Source organism: Corvus cornix, chromosome 5 (genome assembly GCF_000738735.6).
Source record: "Corvus cornix cornix isolate S_Up_H32 chromosome 5, ASM73873v5, whole genome shotgun sequence".
NCBI lineage: Eukaryota > Metazoa > Chordata > Aves > Passeriformes > Corvidae > Corvus > Corvus cornix.
In genome coordinates this window covers 45,224,332-45,238,456 of record NC_046335.1, presented here as the reverse complement: position 1 = coordinate 45,238,456, position 14,125 = coordinate 45,224,332, and the positions used below count along the sequence as shown (strand labels likewise).

General features: G+C 42.9%; 1 long non-coding RNA gene across 2 annotated transcripts in view; it reads left to right on the top strand.

The window, feature by feature from the left end:
* LOC120410040 overlaps positions 1-14,125 on the top strand; it is a 37,648-nt gene that overhangs the window by 3,078 nt on the left and 20,445 nt on the right. The window contains exons 2-3 of one of the 2 annotated variants that reach the window (XR_005601958.1): positions 2,217-2,307; positions 12,026-12,202. This is a non-coding gene — a long non-coding RNA (uncharacterized LOC120410040). Of the gene's footprint in view, positions 1-2,216; positions 2,308-12,025; positions 12,203-14,125 lie in introns of those variants that run through there. The other variant, XR_005601957.1, reaches the window with a different exon arrangement.

Here is a 14,125-nt window from a genome sequence, read left to right as displayed (position 1 = left end):
TTGTGTTGAATTTTACACCATAGCAACCAGGCTGCATTAGCACACTTTTGTAGCAGACATGGGTTCTGTATTTATGTTCAACTTCTGCCTCTATCTAATAGGTTAATTTGATGTAACATCTAATAAATGAGACCTATTAAGAGAATAATTCCTCAGCTGCCTGTATCCCCTGGATAACCTGGCTTTAAAGCCTGTGAAGGAAGTAACTGAGATAAGGAAGGTTAGGTCACAGACAAACACACAGTGACTAATTCTGCTGTAAGCAAGGTAAAATCTGGACTAAGCTCCCCTCTTGTGGTGTAAGCAGAGCCTTGAGACTTTGTATGACCTCTGCTATCAGCATGGAGGGACAAAACTGCTCGTCACAGAAATCCCCTTCCCCTCAGACAGTAAAACATTCTTTTTACTGTAATTTATTTTGCCTTCAACTCCATGCCATGACCATGTAATCTGTTACTTCAATGGCTGAACAGAATATAATCATCAGTGAGTCCCCTACTTCCTTCGGAGTAATGGAGACACTTCCACAAGTCTTGATGGAAATTTCTATGTTTCATTTTCTCTCAATGCAGCCTTAATTATATGTTTAATCAGGAAATAGCCAATCATGTCTCTTTTCTATGACAGTATGAGACTTTTGTTAATTTATTAATTTGTGTAATTTAGTAAAGCTTATTGGAATATTTTTTCCATTTTTCTGTAAAACTTGTATACCTGCAGCAAAAGGAATTGCAGTTGGATTGATGTATGATTTTATTCACACCAATTGCATTGTTACAGCAGATATTTCTTATTGCTCACAAAAAAGCTAAGCCTAGAATTCTGACTTGTGAAGCACTTACCTTTCTTTCACAAGTCTCTCTCTTTCATTCCAAGCAGCAGCAGATTTTACTGGCAAGATCAAATGCCATCTAAGGCCAGATCTGCCACATGGCATAGAGAGAATGACAGGGCGCAGATACTTTCTTCAGCTGAAAAGCTTGCAGACATCGTAATAGTAGTTGTTGATAAGTTGTTGATTCTTTATGGACAACTAGCAGGTTGATACTGAGTTTGTGAATCCCCTTTCTGAAACTAGGCTGAGCCCAGGACTTTGACGTGGGAACTGTGCAGTTGTTGCAGTCTGGGTGAGAGTTTGGGGCTGCCCTTGAGTCCCTCAGCCTCTTGGCTGTCCTCAGTGCACTGCTCACAGGGTGAGCATAGCAAAGTACTCCCAGCCTAGTCCTGCATTCAGGTTGCACTTGGAGCAGGGATCCTGCTTTTGTTTTTTGACTCCTTGGTTCTACATCTGGTAAAACACTTGATGAATTTTAAACAAAAATGAAGGCTGCTGTTTCTTATTCCCTGCATCAACGGCCAAAAAAATGCTACTTTGAAAGGCAGGGATTCAGAAGGTTTGCAGATTTGCAGTTGTGTTAGACACCTAGGCAAGATGCCGCTGCAAGAGAGGCTGCACAGCTGTCCCCCTTTCCTCTTCCTCAGTGATGAGAAGGGTGGTGGGATCATGGCAGACAACGTTCTCCTAGATCTGTGTCTCCAGCAAAAATACTGCATGGAAAAACAGCCAATAAGCAGTCTAGAGAGAATAGGGGAGCATAATATTTCACCCAAAGCCCCCTTTGCTTGTCCCTTACCAAGAGAATTTGCATCTTCCGTGCTTTGATGCTGAGAGACAGAGAATTTCAGGACTAAATTTGAGACAATCATAGGTTGTTTTATTTTTCTGCTGTGTTTTTTACTTTCCAGCACCAAATACTAGCAAAAAACTGAGGTGCAGCTTTGCCCCTTGAAATATACTTGCCAGAGCACACAGGGTTAAGGAGGGTAAAGGGGAGAGGTTTACCCTAGGCACTGCTTGGTATTTGTGTCTCCCCTGAATGCAAGGGGTGTGTTCCACCAGAAAGCAGCCCTAGCGAAAGGATAATATGCTCATTCATTTGCTATGTTGGTCTAAGGTAACAACAAAGACCTAGAGCTTGTACAGTGCCAGGTACTCCAAGCAGTACACTAAGATAACATTACCTGGCCCTAGTCCCAGAGAATGACTTTTCCCAGAGTTAAATTGACCAAACCTTTATCATACTACAAGATACTTTATTTCTTACTCTGCACCAATTTGGGCTCGTTGAAGAAATACGTCTGGGAAGCTTTCTTAGGACTTGAGATTTAAAAATTCAGTAGTAATAAGCTAAATACTGTCTTATGTCTTTTAAAAGCTCCAGCCTTGAAACTTCTGGTTGTGACACGTACTGTGGTACAACACCAGCTTCAGATGTAGCTGCAACCCAGAGAACAATACACCATGATGTGAGTATCACTTTTAAATACAGGCTCTTCAACATCTGCCTTACTTTTGGACAAGAGTCAAAGTCTTCTACAGCCCTATTTCAGCTCCCCCGATCCGAACAGAGTTCAAGAGTGCAGCCACGCAACCTTTGTCAAACGAGATTCCTGTAGCAACTTCCCTCCCCAGCCTGGGGACTGCACAGAAATCCCCTTGCAAGAGAGTCCCTCCCAGCCTAGGCTCAAAGAAGAAAACAGTTGCTATAGTAACCACTTCTCTACCTGCACGGAATTGGCTCTCTCTTCCCTGTTAATCTCTGGTTTTACTAGTTCTGGGCGAGAAGCAGCTCGTCAGGTCAGGGCTGTGCTTAGTTCTGCAGGCTGGAGGAATGTGTGGAAGGCACTGGAGGGGGCGGGGGGTCCTCACCCATCAGGTGGTTGTTGCTTGCTAACTTTGCCTGCTGAAGAATGTCCTGTGTGAGGGTTGCCAGCACTGTCCTTTTGTGAGAGCCACCCGAGCCGCAGAGGGACAGGTGCTTTGCTTCCCCTTCCTGCCCCAGCTTGTGGTGGAGACCTACTGCTATCTTGTCCAAGAGCAGACCTGCCACTTGCCGTCTGTAGCCTTCCTTGCACATGCTTTGCAGCCTCACTGGGATAGATTTCAGTGGAAAAAGAAACTGAATACAGTTTCTTTTCTTTGATAGCACGTTTTTGCAACTCTTCCTAGGGTTAAAAAGTACCACAAAATACTGAAAACACTGAGAAAATTCTAAACTATGCTAAATTGTATCTTTTCCAATATGTCTGATGTGGCCAGGCATTAGACTTAGAGTTTTCTGCATTATGAATTCCATTATGGAAGAGTATAGCTGGGGGCCAAATAAACCTGCTGTAAGGAATAACAATCCAGACCCACATCTAGTTCTGTGTGTGCAACACCGACAAATTGCCTGCACAAGGCAGAGCGTGTTCCCCTGACAGCAAGCGGACTCAGGGGGAATGATGTGGTGACTAGGGAGGGGGGAAAAAAGCCGCAGAATTAATTACCGTGGATGTAGTTATGACCGCTAATAAAAGGCTGCAGAGAATTGTGTAGGACAGAGCAGGTAGTGCACTATAACAAGGCACCAGGCACTGTCACTGCCTGTGTTAATTACTCAGAAACTGTGTGCTGTGAAGGACCCAAAAACATTGACTGGACACTGGGACAAACTAGGCAGGAGCAAGCCAACTAGAAGACTTCCTTCTTATGTTCATGCAGCTGCCATTATCATGATAGTAAATGCTCTATATTTAAGTACAACACAATAAAAAGATTCCAGAACACACCCACATCAGTGTGTTGCTTGAACAACAGCCTGTAGTAAAATAGAAATGTGCATGCATTTCTAGAACATTTCAAAATCTATTATTGATCCAGATAATGAGGTAGGTCACAGACTAATCTTAAAATGACTTGGACTTTTTTTCCCTCTGTTTTTGCTTGTTATGCAACAATTTGCTATGATAAGCATTCATAGTAATGGACTAACAGCAAGCTGAAATAACTGATTTGTGATGGAACTTGCAACTCCAGTACTGCTGGTTATTCAAGCATGGTGCAGTTTTCCTCTTTGTTAGGATGTAAAAAGGTGGATTCCAGATTTGGGTTCCAGACACCATAGTTTTGACTCAGGTGCTGATTATACTTAAGCAATTGGCATAGCTTTTATGGCATCCTGGCAGAGTTTCCCATTTAAGCCAAAGAATGGTTTCTAGCTGGTTATTTCCTCATGGGCCATTAAACCTTTAACATGGGCACACTCAGCATAAGGAGGTGGCAGAGGGAAGTTTTGGGATCTTTGGGGAGCCAAGCCTGCAGCAAGAGCAGCAGTGGAACTCTGCCTGGGGCAAGACACATGTTCTAGGCAAGAGCTTCACCTATTCACCTCACTCAGACCCATTTGTTCCTTGCCAGTGATAACAATTAGCAGTCTGAGGTTAAAGAAAGGTCATTGAGTTAGAAAATTATTCCAAATACGACACAGTGCAATTATTCATGGTGAACTGACTGCCAAAGAAGTGGTCACTGGACTTGGAGCACACACGTGGAGGGCAGACAGGGTCACCACAACAAAGAAGTTTGAACATTTCAGGGGCTGACCGTGTTCTTCCTCACACACATGCACACACACTGATTTTCAAGTGCTCTAGCCTGAAAACTAGAAAACTATAGATCTTGTCTGTTTTACACAGACATGATTTCTTAGCCTATCTGATGAGATTTAAGTCATATTGCTATTTATAGGAGGAAACACACCACCCTAAATTTCCTGTGCTCATTTATTTTATATATATATATATATATATATATATAAACTCTCCCAAAAAATTAAGTAACATTTTTGAAGTCAGTCCTCTGACCTAGTATCTGTGACTAACAATATCTTGTTATTGTACAGGTTTTTAGACTTTCAATAATCTTTTTATTGCCAATATTGGCATAAAATGAGTGGAGGGGATTTTTGTGTGAAACACTCATAATCACCCAGATAAATGGCCTTTATTCAGAAGCAGTCACTGATAATGCCTGGGAGGTGAGGGTAACTTTATATACAGCCAGAGTGATTTTGTGATATGCCTAAACTACCTAAACATAACAGCTGTGGCCTGGTTTTTGACCCCAGAATTAAGCTCACTGTTACTTGTTACCAGAATAGTGCTGTACACTACAGAGCTTTTTAATGTGAAATTTTGTAAGTGACTAATTTAATCGTAATTTGTTTCCATTTTGAAACGCTCATGAAAACAATTACTCACGATAGCTAGAAAATACTGGTCGCCAAGAAATTAATCCAGATTAGAAACCCTCTGAAAACAGAATGAAACCCATTGCCTCTTAAAGCGGAGCATGTAATACTTGGTTACAGGTATTTAACAGTTTTTTTAATTAAACACAACATGATATAATTAATTTCCCCTTTCAATTCTGATGATAACATGTGCTGACTGAATTTACAAATCCAGTTTGTTATGTATTAACCAGTCATCTGGGAATCTGATTGAGTAACACAGCAGTTGTTGCAATACCAAGACTCCCATATAAATCATGTCCAAGTCCTAAGTCAATATTGGTTCAAATATTGATTCCCACGAGAGATAGGGCTGCAGTTGAAGAGGTTACAGATGCCGACTGAACCACTTTAGAGAGGACTGCTCCCTCTGTGTTCGAGATCGACATCAAAGTGCTCACTTCAGCTTGAATTGATGAGAACAGAGCATTTGCCTTCACTTTTGATACTGACACTCTCTATCAGAACCCAGTTTTGATGTGCTGAAATCAAAGGTATCACATCGTGTTTAAGTACTAAGTTATTCAGTTATTTATACTCCAGAGAGATGTAACATCTGGGAAGAGGAGAACGAGACACAAGAAGTTACTCTTTATGGGGCACTAAAAGCAGGAGGAGAGGGGGACATGCAGACATTTTTTTCTGCTTATAGCAGCTGTAACACCTGCTATGCAAAAACAAATGAAGAAGCAGAAAAAGGAATGTGAAGTTAAGGAAAAATGCAACATCAAAATGAAAAACTGTCTTCAACACTTTGAAAAATAGGAGTCTCTCTTCAGTTGGAGGAAGCTCAAGGGAAAAGGAGTGCCGCATCCCATTTGTTTTTACTCTAACAAGAGGTATCGTGAGCCACATCTACACAGGCAATCTGCTCTTCCATTGCAATATAGCTATCTCCTTCACTTAGCCTTGAATCCCAACTGTTCTTCTGAGTAGGACAAGCAGAGATCCTTCTGGACAAATAAGAGATCTAAACAAGAATGAGTTTCCCCAAAGTCTCCTGGGCACTGCTGTCTTGGCAAGTCTTAAGCCAGCAATTAGAGAAAAGAGCATGTATACTTCATTCCAACCAGTCTTAATCAGTGGACTGTGAATAACAAGCCAGGTGCTCTAAACCTTCATGTGTTGTAGATACTCATTTTAAGAGTGGCTCTGTAATTGCTATATTGACCAAACCAATTGCTAAGAAAAGGGTTTATACCACAGAAATGAAGTTCCTGTTTTGAGCAATTTAAGATAAGTTCATTTACATAAAAACAGCTCAACCTGGCCTACTTCTATCTCTTAGAATAGCTCATTGTTTCTATTATTTAAAGGCACAGAAAATAAATCTATGCATTATCTTGGCTTTCAGACTAACATGGTTTTCTTAATAATATTTGTAACAACTCTGTTGGAATCAATGCTTAGAGCATCACACCACATGAGACATGATATAAATCATAACATTTGGAAGTAAGTAACACCTAACTAGTCACTGAATTCAGACTAATTAGAATAATAGAATATCCTGAGCTGGAAGGGACCCATGAGGATCATCAAATCCAACTTCTGACTGCATGCAGAGCAACGTAAAAAAAGGTTAAACAATCTAAGAGTGTTGTCCAAATGCTTCTTGAATAGTGACAGGCTTGGTGCCATGACCACTTCCTTGGGAAGCCTTTTCCAGAGCTTGAGCACCCCTGCAGTGAAGAACGTTTTTCTAGTATCTAACTAGCCCAACAAAACATTCTCTAGGTGACATCTTTACTATGACATGCTTTCCACAATGCCATAGCACATAACAGAAAACTGTTCCTTGAACTCTGTGCAGACTCTCTTTGCCATGGGCACATCCCATGCATGCCAAGCTGAATACTTTTGGCCTGCAGTATCTGCTGTGGTTGAGCCTCCTTACCCTCCGTAGAATGAAGAACAGAGCAAATTCAGTTATCTCTCCATTCCTTCTAATTGCCAATAGCTGTAAGACAAAATCCCTACATGCATCATTTCTCAGCACATTGTGCAATTTTAAACCCTTTCCTTACAAATGTAGTTAGCAGATTGCTCTGAATTGCACAATCAATTCCTTTGTCCACTGTTTGACAAACTAGTGAAGTGTTGAGGATCATTTTTGCTACTGCAATCCGGCTGCTGCAGCCGAAACAAACATGGTGGTTCCCAGCTGGTTGTAGCCACATTTTTTTCTCCTGTATCAGGCACAGGAATTCAGTTTGCCAGTCCTCTTCAAAATGAGCTTCCTTTTTGGGACAGGATTTGGCCAGGTGGAGGTCTGCCTTAGCTTCTCTGCAGACTCTGACATGGGCCTGGTAAATCCACCCCTTGGAAGAGCAAAGGACCTCCAGCAGCAGCATATGGGACCTCTCTGTCGTGAATTCCAGTAGGACATCAGTGATCTCAGCTATACAGCTCACCAAAATATGTCATGGCTCACAGCCAGATTTCAGATGATGCACGCAGTGATTCATTGCTGCATCTGGGCAGGAGGATGAGAGTGACCACAGCCCTCGTTCCTCTGCATATCACGGTGGGATCTGTGCCCAGCTGCCGGGGAAAGCTTGTGCTGCCATTTGGAGAAGTGCCAGCAGCAGATTCAGCGGCAGCTTGGAGAACCAAAGCTGTGTGGTACCTAGCAGAACCACATCTATATTAGACATATGCTGAAACAACTAATTTAGGAACTGACATCAAGAAGTGCTGCTCTGGACCCGATGTGCACCTTTTCTGCTGAGAAAAACAGAAGATCTCCTGAGCCACTTTGCAGTTCTCAGCGCAACATGGGAGCAGAGTATTGTAAGCAATATGTGATTGGTTGTTATGTCATTCCCTCTCTGCCCTTCTCTACTGCTGGGTTCAAGGGGACAATTTTGTTCCAGTGACACAGCCATTACTATATGTAGAGGATTTTCTCCCATCTTCTCAATAATAGAATGTAGGAGTAGTGTGCTTTCTGGACATGTTTGTGATGGAAAAGTATCAAAATACTCTACCTCAGCAACTGGCTCTGCTATGAGAAATAATTCTAGCTCATCAACCATTTAAACCAAAAGTTATTTTGATTACAGCATTCCACAAGAACAGGAAAAAATCCAACTTAATTTTGACTCCAAGCACAATATCTGTAAGATTCCTGTAACTTGGAGGTTTCAGGACTGTCTTACAGAGCATTCAAACAAGAATAAGCTCTTCCAAACACAAGTCCTTAATTTGTTTTCTTACTTTTGCACATAGATTTTGCCACACATTGTTTTGCAAGGCTCTTTGAAACCCACATTTATGCTAAGTGAAGAGCTAGTGGATAAGATTTTTTTCCATGTGGAATGGATGAAAAAGCTTACTTAAACCTTTGTAAGAGGTTTCCTTCTTTCACGTGTGCATGCCAAGGCTATGGCTGCCAAGGCTATTGCTAAGAAAGGTTTGATTCAAGGATGGATAACTTGCTTAGCACACTGACAGGGTGCGAAGGATGTCAATAAGATGCTCCCCATGCAGAAGGTTTAAAGTGTGCAGCTATGCTCTTGTCTTGTACAAGAGAACTGTACAAGAGCACAATTCCCCTCCTCCTGGAGGTTCATTGTTGAGAACATGACAGACAAAACCACAGCCACATAGTGTGTCAACACAAGAGCAGAACCAGGCCACCTCTTCCCTGTCATTAGCTTATTTGGCTTGGGACATCCTGTATTTGTCTTTAGAGGACACCAGTGTCCCCTTACCTGCCTGGCCATTGATGTTCCCTGGCACAGCCCCAGCAGGCCTGTTACCCCAAGGAGGTGAGAGGCAGAGGTCCAGCAGTGATGGTACCAGCCTGGGTCAGGCCATTCTGGCACTTGTGCATGACCACTCTGTCAATGCAGCCTGAGGGATGCTGCCAATCCTGCCTCTTGCTGCCCTTCAGAATCGCTCCTCGTGGCTGCATGGCTGCATGCCACAGAAAGACACTGCTCAGTTAAAGTTCAAACCAAATTTGTAGCCAAAAAAAACAACTGGTCCCTTCCTGTCCTGAATTAGAATGACTTCAAAACAAATAGGGTGACCTCAAAAAACAAAAATAGAAGTGCTATGCAATCATCACCTACCTTCCTAGAAAATCCAATTTCCATCATTTGCACCTGCTGGCAAGCCTCACAGGAGCTTCAGTGTTGTAAGGCTACACAGTCCAGCAAGCCAGCCCTGAAATGGATGACTTGCTGTCTGCAGTGTTTTGTCCCCCATATTGAAGCCTGGGGGTCTGTTACACCTATTTTTCCCTATTGAAAAACCATCCATCTTCATGTAAACTTGGTAGAGTCACAACCTGAACAGGATTTTCTTGTTCTTAATAGGTTTTTCATTCACACTCTTACTGTGATCCACATCTTCCTTTCACAGTGAAGAATGACTTGGGTCTCAGGATCTCCTTAAGGATTTTATTACACCAAGGGTGGGATTTCACCACAGACACCTGCATCTCAGCTCAGCCCAAACTCCTTTGTACAGTCAACATCACCGAGGGTGAGGTTCACTTAACCCTGAAAATTCTTCAAACAACTGCCAGTTTCTTTCCTTTGGCTATTAAAGGAACCCAGACTGAGTAGCTTGGTATACACCTCTACTTTGCAGATATCTAGAATGATGATGTACACTGTGAAAAGTGACTCTGAATTCTGTCGAACAGGATTTACCCTCCTGATTATTTTCCCACTGTTCACACAAATGAAGGGAAGGCTAAGCATGCTTGGAGCATGCTCTTTTTTTCCAGCAGGAGGGCCAGCCTTCCTTTTGGTTTGTAACCTTTGCAGCAGGGTTTCCTTCCTTTAAAGCACAAACATATGAGATTAGAGCCATCTAAATTCTGTATAGTCCTCAACACCTTGGGTGAGACAGTCTCTGTTATTTCCTTAAAGAGCATCTGCACTCCATAGAGATGCAAAGTGCTTGCACAAGGATCAGTCCATGCATTTTCCCAATTCTGGCCCTTACGAGGGCTTTTTGGACAGACACGTCATTTGTCTTCCTTGGTTTCAAACTTGGCAACTTGTTTGTGATAGGGCCCCCTTGAAAAGACAGAAGACTGCCATGCACACACAGAGGAAGAAGAGGTAGCAACTGCTAAAGGCAGCAACACGTAGCTGTGAAAAGCCGACCATGTCTTAATGGCAAAAGCAAGCTAGCACAGAAGGGAGCCGTTGCAGATTTGCATTGGCAGGTTGGGAGTGTGTGTTGGCGTGCTGGGAAGAGGGCAGAGGGCCTGTTTTTAGATGATGGCCAGGATTAGGTAGACCCGGTTGTTTGGGAGGAATGAAGGTGTCTGTGTCCCCTTGTTTCTTCAGAAAAGAGCTAGAGAAGTATCAGAGCATCAGCACAAAGATTGTGCACACATGCTGCAAAGGCAGAAAGGATGGTATTTTCTGGTTTAGCCTAGTTGTTGCTTTTGGCTGATAACCAGTAAAAATAAAACTTTACTGTTATTATTACCACATTTGAGAGATCAGTGTGAAGGACAACCCTGCCACCAGATAGAGTGTAACACAGGAGAGAATCTAACAGCTCCCTCCTCTCCTTTTCTCTTAGACTGTGCTAAAATGATAACACTTCCTTATCTGCAAACTAACAATAGTTCTGCAGCAGCATAGGAAACTTAAACAAGCCTTGAGTCAAGGGGATGTAGAGATTACCCCTAGGCACTGACTAAAGCTATAGACCACATATTCTTATAGATGGAAAAAAAAACAACCTGCAAAAGGAACAAGTTTTGAGGCGTTACTCACTTAAAACTGTAGTCCTGTGGTTCATCATGTTCCATCTTCAGATATCTCCCCCAGGTGCTGGTCACAGGCTAGCAAGATCACAGATGTGGAGTTTTTTGCTTTTAGGTCAGAATGCAGCCCACATCAATAGCAGATAATGCTCTAGCAGTGGATTTCATCCATGCAACAACAAAAATAGGAAAGAAACCCTGACATTGAGCCAACCATCAATAGACAGGCACCGCATGGTGACTGAACTAACATGCCCCCAGGAACTGTCCTGCTACAGGAGAGGTTTCCTGCACATGGCAGGGCAGGGAAGAAGTAAACTGGGAAATATCTGCTGTTTTGTGTTCAGAATCAGGTAGTTTGCAGCTGAATGGTAAATTCTTTCAAAGCATTCTTAAAGGAAAGACAGAAACGTAGCTTGGAGCATGTAATTTCTTTGCTAGAACTGCATTAACTCTGAATAACTGTGCTGAACTGCATCATGCTAAGCAGAATATAATCCCTCTACTTCTTAGAAAGTTTTTGTGCTGCTAGTTACTGAAATCACAGACAATCTACTTTGCATTGTACTTGTATGATTCTCCTCCCATGCTACACCAACTTATTTCAAATATTACAGACTTCTCAGGAGGGCTTTGTTCCAAGATGTACCTTTTTAACATTCTGAGCTTTCCTCTCTGTAAGGTGTATGGTGTGTTCTTCCACACCCACCCTTTGGCCTTGAGAAGCCAGTCCCTTAACAAACCACCCCACGCTCTGTTTGTTTTAGTAATTCTTACTCAAGGTCTTTATCTTAGAATCCTGTTTGTGCAGCTTTGGACAAGATTCAGTACTTGGAGGGGAGGGTGAGTGAGGTGGGAAGGATTTTTTAGTGCCTTTAGTATTTATATGTTATCTCACCTGTGACTATTAAGTAGATGATTTACAAGCTTGTTGACACTGAGATGGTGTGAGTTTCTGCCCCTTACAGTAGATGCAAACACAACTTGAAAGAGCAGCTATAGGAGGGGAAAGGGCTACAGAGAACTACAGTTTCCAGCCTGTGCACAAAGCACCCAGGAAATCTTTGCAGAAAACACTGTGGTGGGTAGCCCACTGCAAGCCCTTCAGCTGCTCCTGGCAGGTCTGTTCACAAGAGCAGCACACTAAAATCACATTCATCTTCTCTTCCAGCTGCAAATTCACAGCTTGCTGTGCCACTCCACACGGCGAATTTGCTAATGAGAGCTGTGTGTCAGAGTCCCTGACCAGGACACAGTTGCCAAGGCCAGGCTGCTGCAGCCTGAGCACCATGAGCTGCTGCTGTGGGAGCTTAGCAGCGAAGTGCAGGAATGCCTGGAATGTTTCAGTCAGCAGGTACTTCAGAGATCTTTCTCTAGGAAATGTCTGCACTTTTCGTAGAAGTAGTCCCCCTGCTCACTGCCCTTCTGAGACAGTAACAGTGGGCTACCTCTTCTCCCCTCCAGGCCCCACACAAATCAAAATTTTCTCTCCAGCTCCAATGTTAACCCCAACTCCTCTTTGTGAGGCAAAATCATCATGGGAAATGAAAATTCCACAAATCAGCAACATACCAGTCTCTTTCCAAACATGCTGTGGGTCTGGATATTACCTTGGAAGGCAAGCTACTTTTAGAGGATGATCCCCTCCATAGCAGTGGGGTCAAATGCTTGCAGTGCATCAATTCAACAGCTTCCAACAGCCAGAAAAAGAAGTTGCTTGTCTGCCTGTTTCAGGCAAGAAAAACTACCATAATTTTAAAGACCATCTCTGCTTTTGTAGTAATCTTTCCTATGCTCTCTCCATCTTCCCCCACCTATCCAACACTGAAACACCTTGAAGACACTCTGAGTAAAATTTTCTGATGAGTGCTTCTCTGATTTCCCGTATCTTTTAACCTTCCCACCTCTGCAAACTAGTGCTTGGTAAAAGACCTTTGTCCCTACCACACTAATCACCAGCCCAGCATTTCAAGGACTTGTTCTCCAGTGTCTAGGGCTGTTCTGGGAAAGAAGGAGATACAGTATGGAGCCCTCTTTAATACAGCCTAAAAACACTTCGCAGACTATTCTAACTATGAAATACATCTGTCCATTGGATTAATTCTTACCATTTCTGGACAGATAAAATGACTGTCAAGAAACATATTTTGCTCATTTATAATTAGTTAAGAAACTTCACTTCTAGAAGGGAAGAATGTAAATCACTGTAGCTGGCACTTAAATTAACAGGAAGGGTAGAGGTGTCAATTTGAGGGGAAATGAAAGCAGGGCTAGTTGCCAACTTAGCAGTGTAAACCTCTGGAAAAACACCAGTCAATAACATCTCCTTTCTTGTCTCCAGGTTCACTTGTGTTACTTGAAACAAGAAGCCATCAACCAAAGCAAACACTTGCAGGTTCTGTACCACCATCTGCCCCATTAATGAGATTTGTGTTAGGAGCACATGACCAGGGACAACTGAACCAGCTATTCCAAAATACCTTTTAGTCACCCCATGCAAATAGAGGTCCCCTAAGTAAGTTATAGGTACATATCTTTTACACAGGCAGGATATGCAGAATTTTCTGAAAGAAGAATTAAAGCAATTGTCAACATTTCATACACAGTGGCAGGCACAGTTAATTGACTTGCTGAATATAAAATATTAATTTAACTTATAAATATGAGAGGAAGGAAGAAATCAATTCACTTAACGCAAATTTTCTCTGTGCTGGCAATCTACTAAAATCCTATAATCTCAGAGTTCACTCCTCCAATGTTCAACCCATTCATTGTCACTGTTGACCAAGAGCAGTAGCAGAGGGCAGCTCAATCCTTCCCAGGCATGTAGGGCATGGAAAGGCTTGTTGGATAGGATGCCTCCGTTTCAGTATCATGAAACCCCTCCTGAGACAAGCTGCTGCTGCCTGCAGCTCAGCAGGAAAGGGGCTCTGCCAGAGCTGTCGGATCGGGGATCCTCCAGTGTGGCAGTGTTAGAGACAGACAGAGCTGCAGTCCTGAGCCGAGGAGCCTGGGTACCAAAGCTGCAGCCCCAGCACTGCTGACAGGTGGGGTGTCACTTCCAGCTGGAACATCTAGGGCTGTAGTGTGCCAGGAAAACTGCCTTGGCCAGGTTTCCCAAATGCTGTACCCAGAGACAGGCTGTACAGAGCATGCCCTGCACAGAGAATACCACCATTGTGCTGCAGCTATTCCTCTGGGACCCAGTGTCACACACAAGTCCTGAGCAAATGGAGCAATCCGTCTGCCAAGGACACATCCAGAGAAGTTC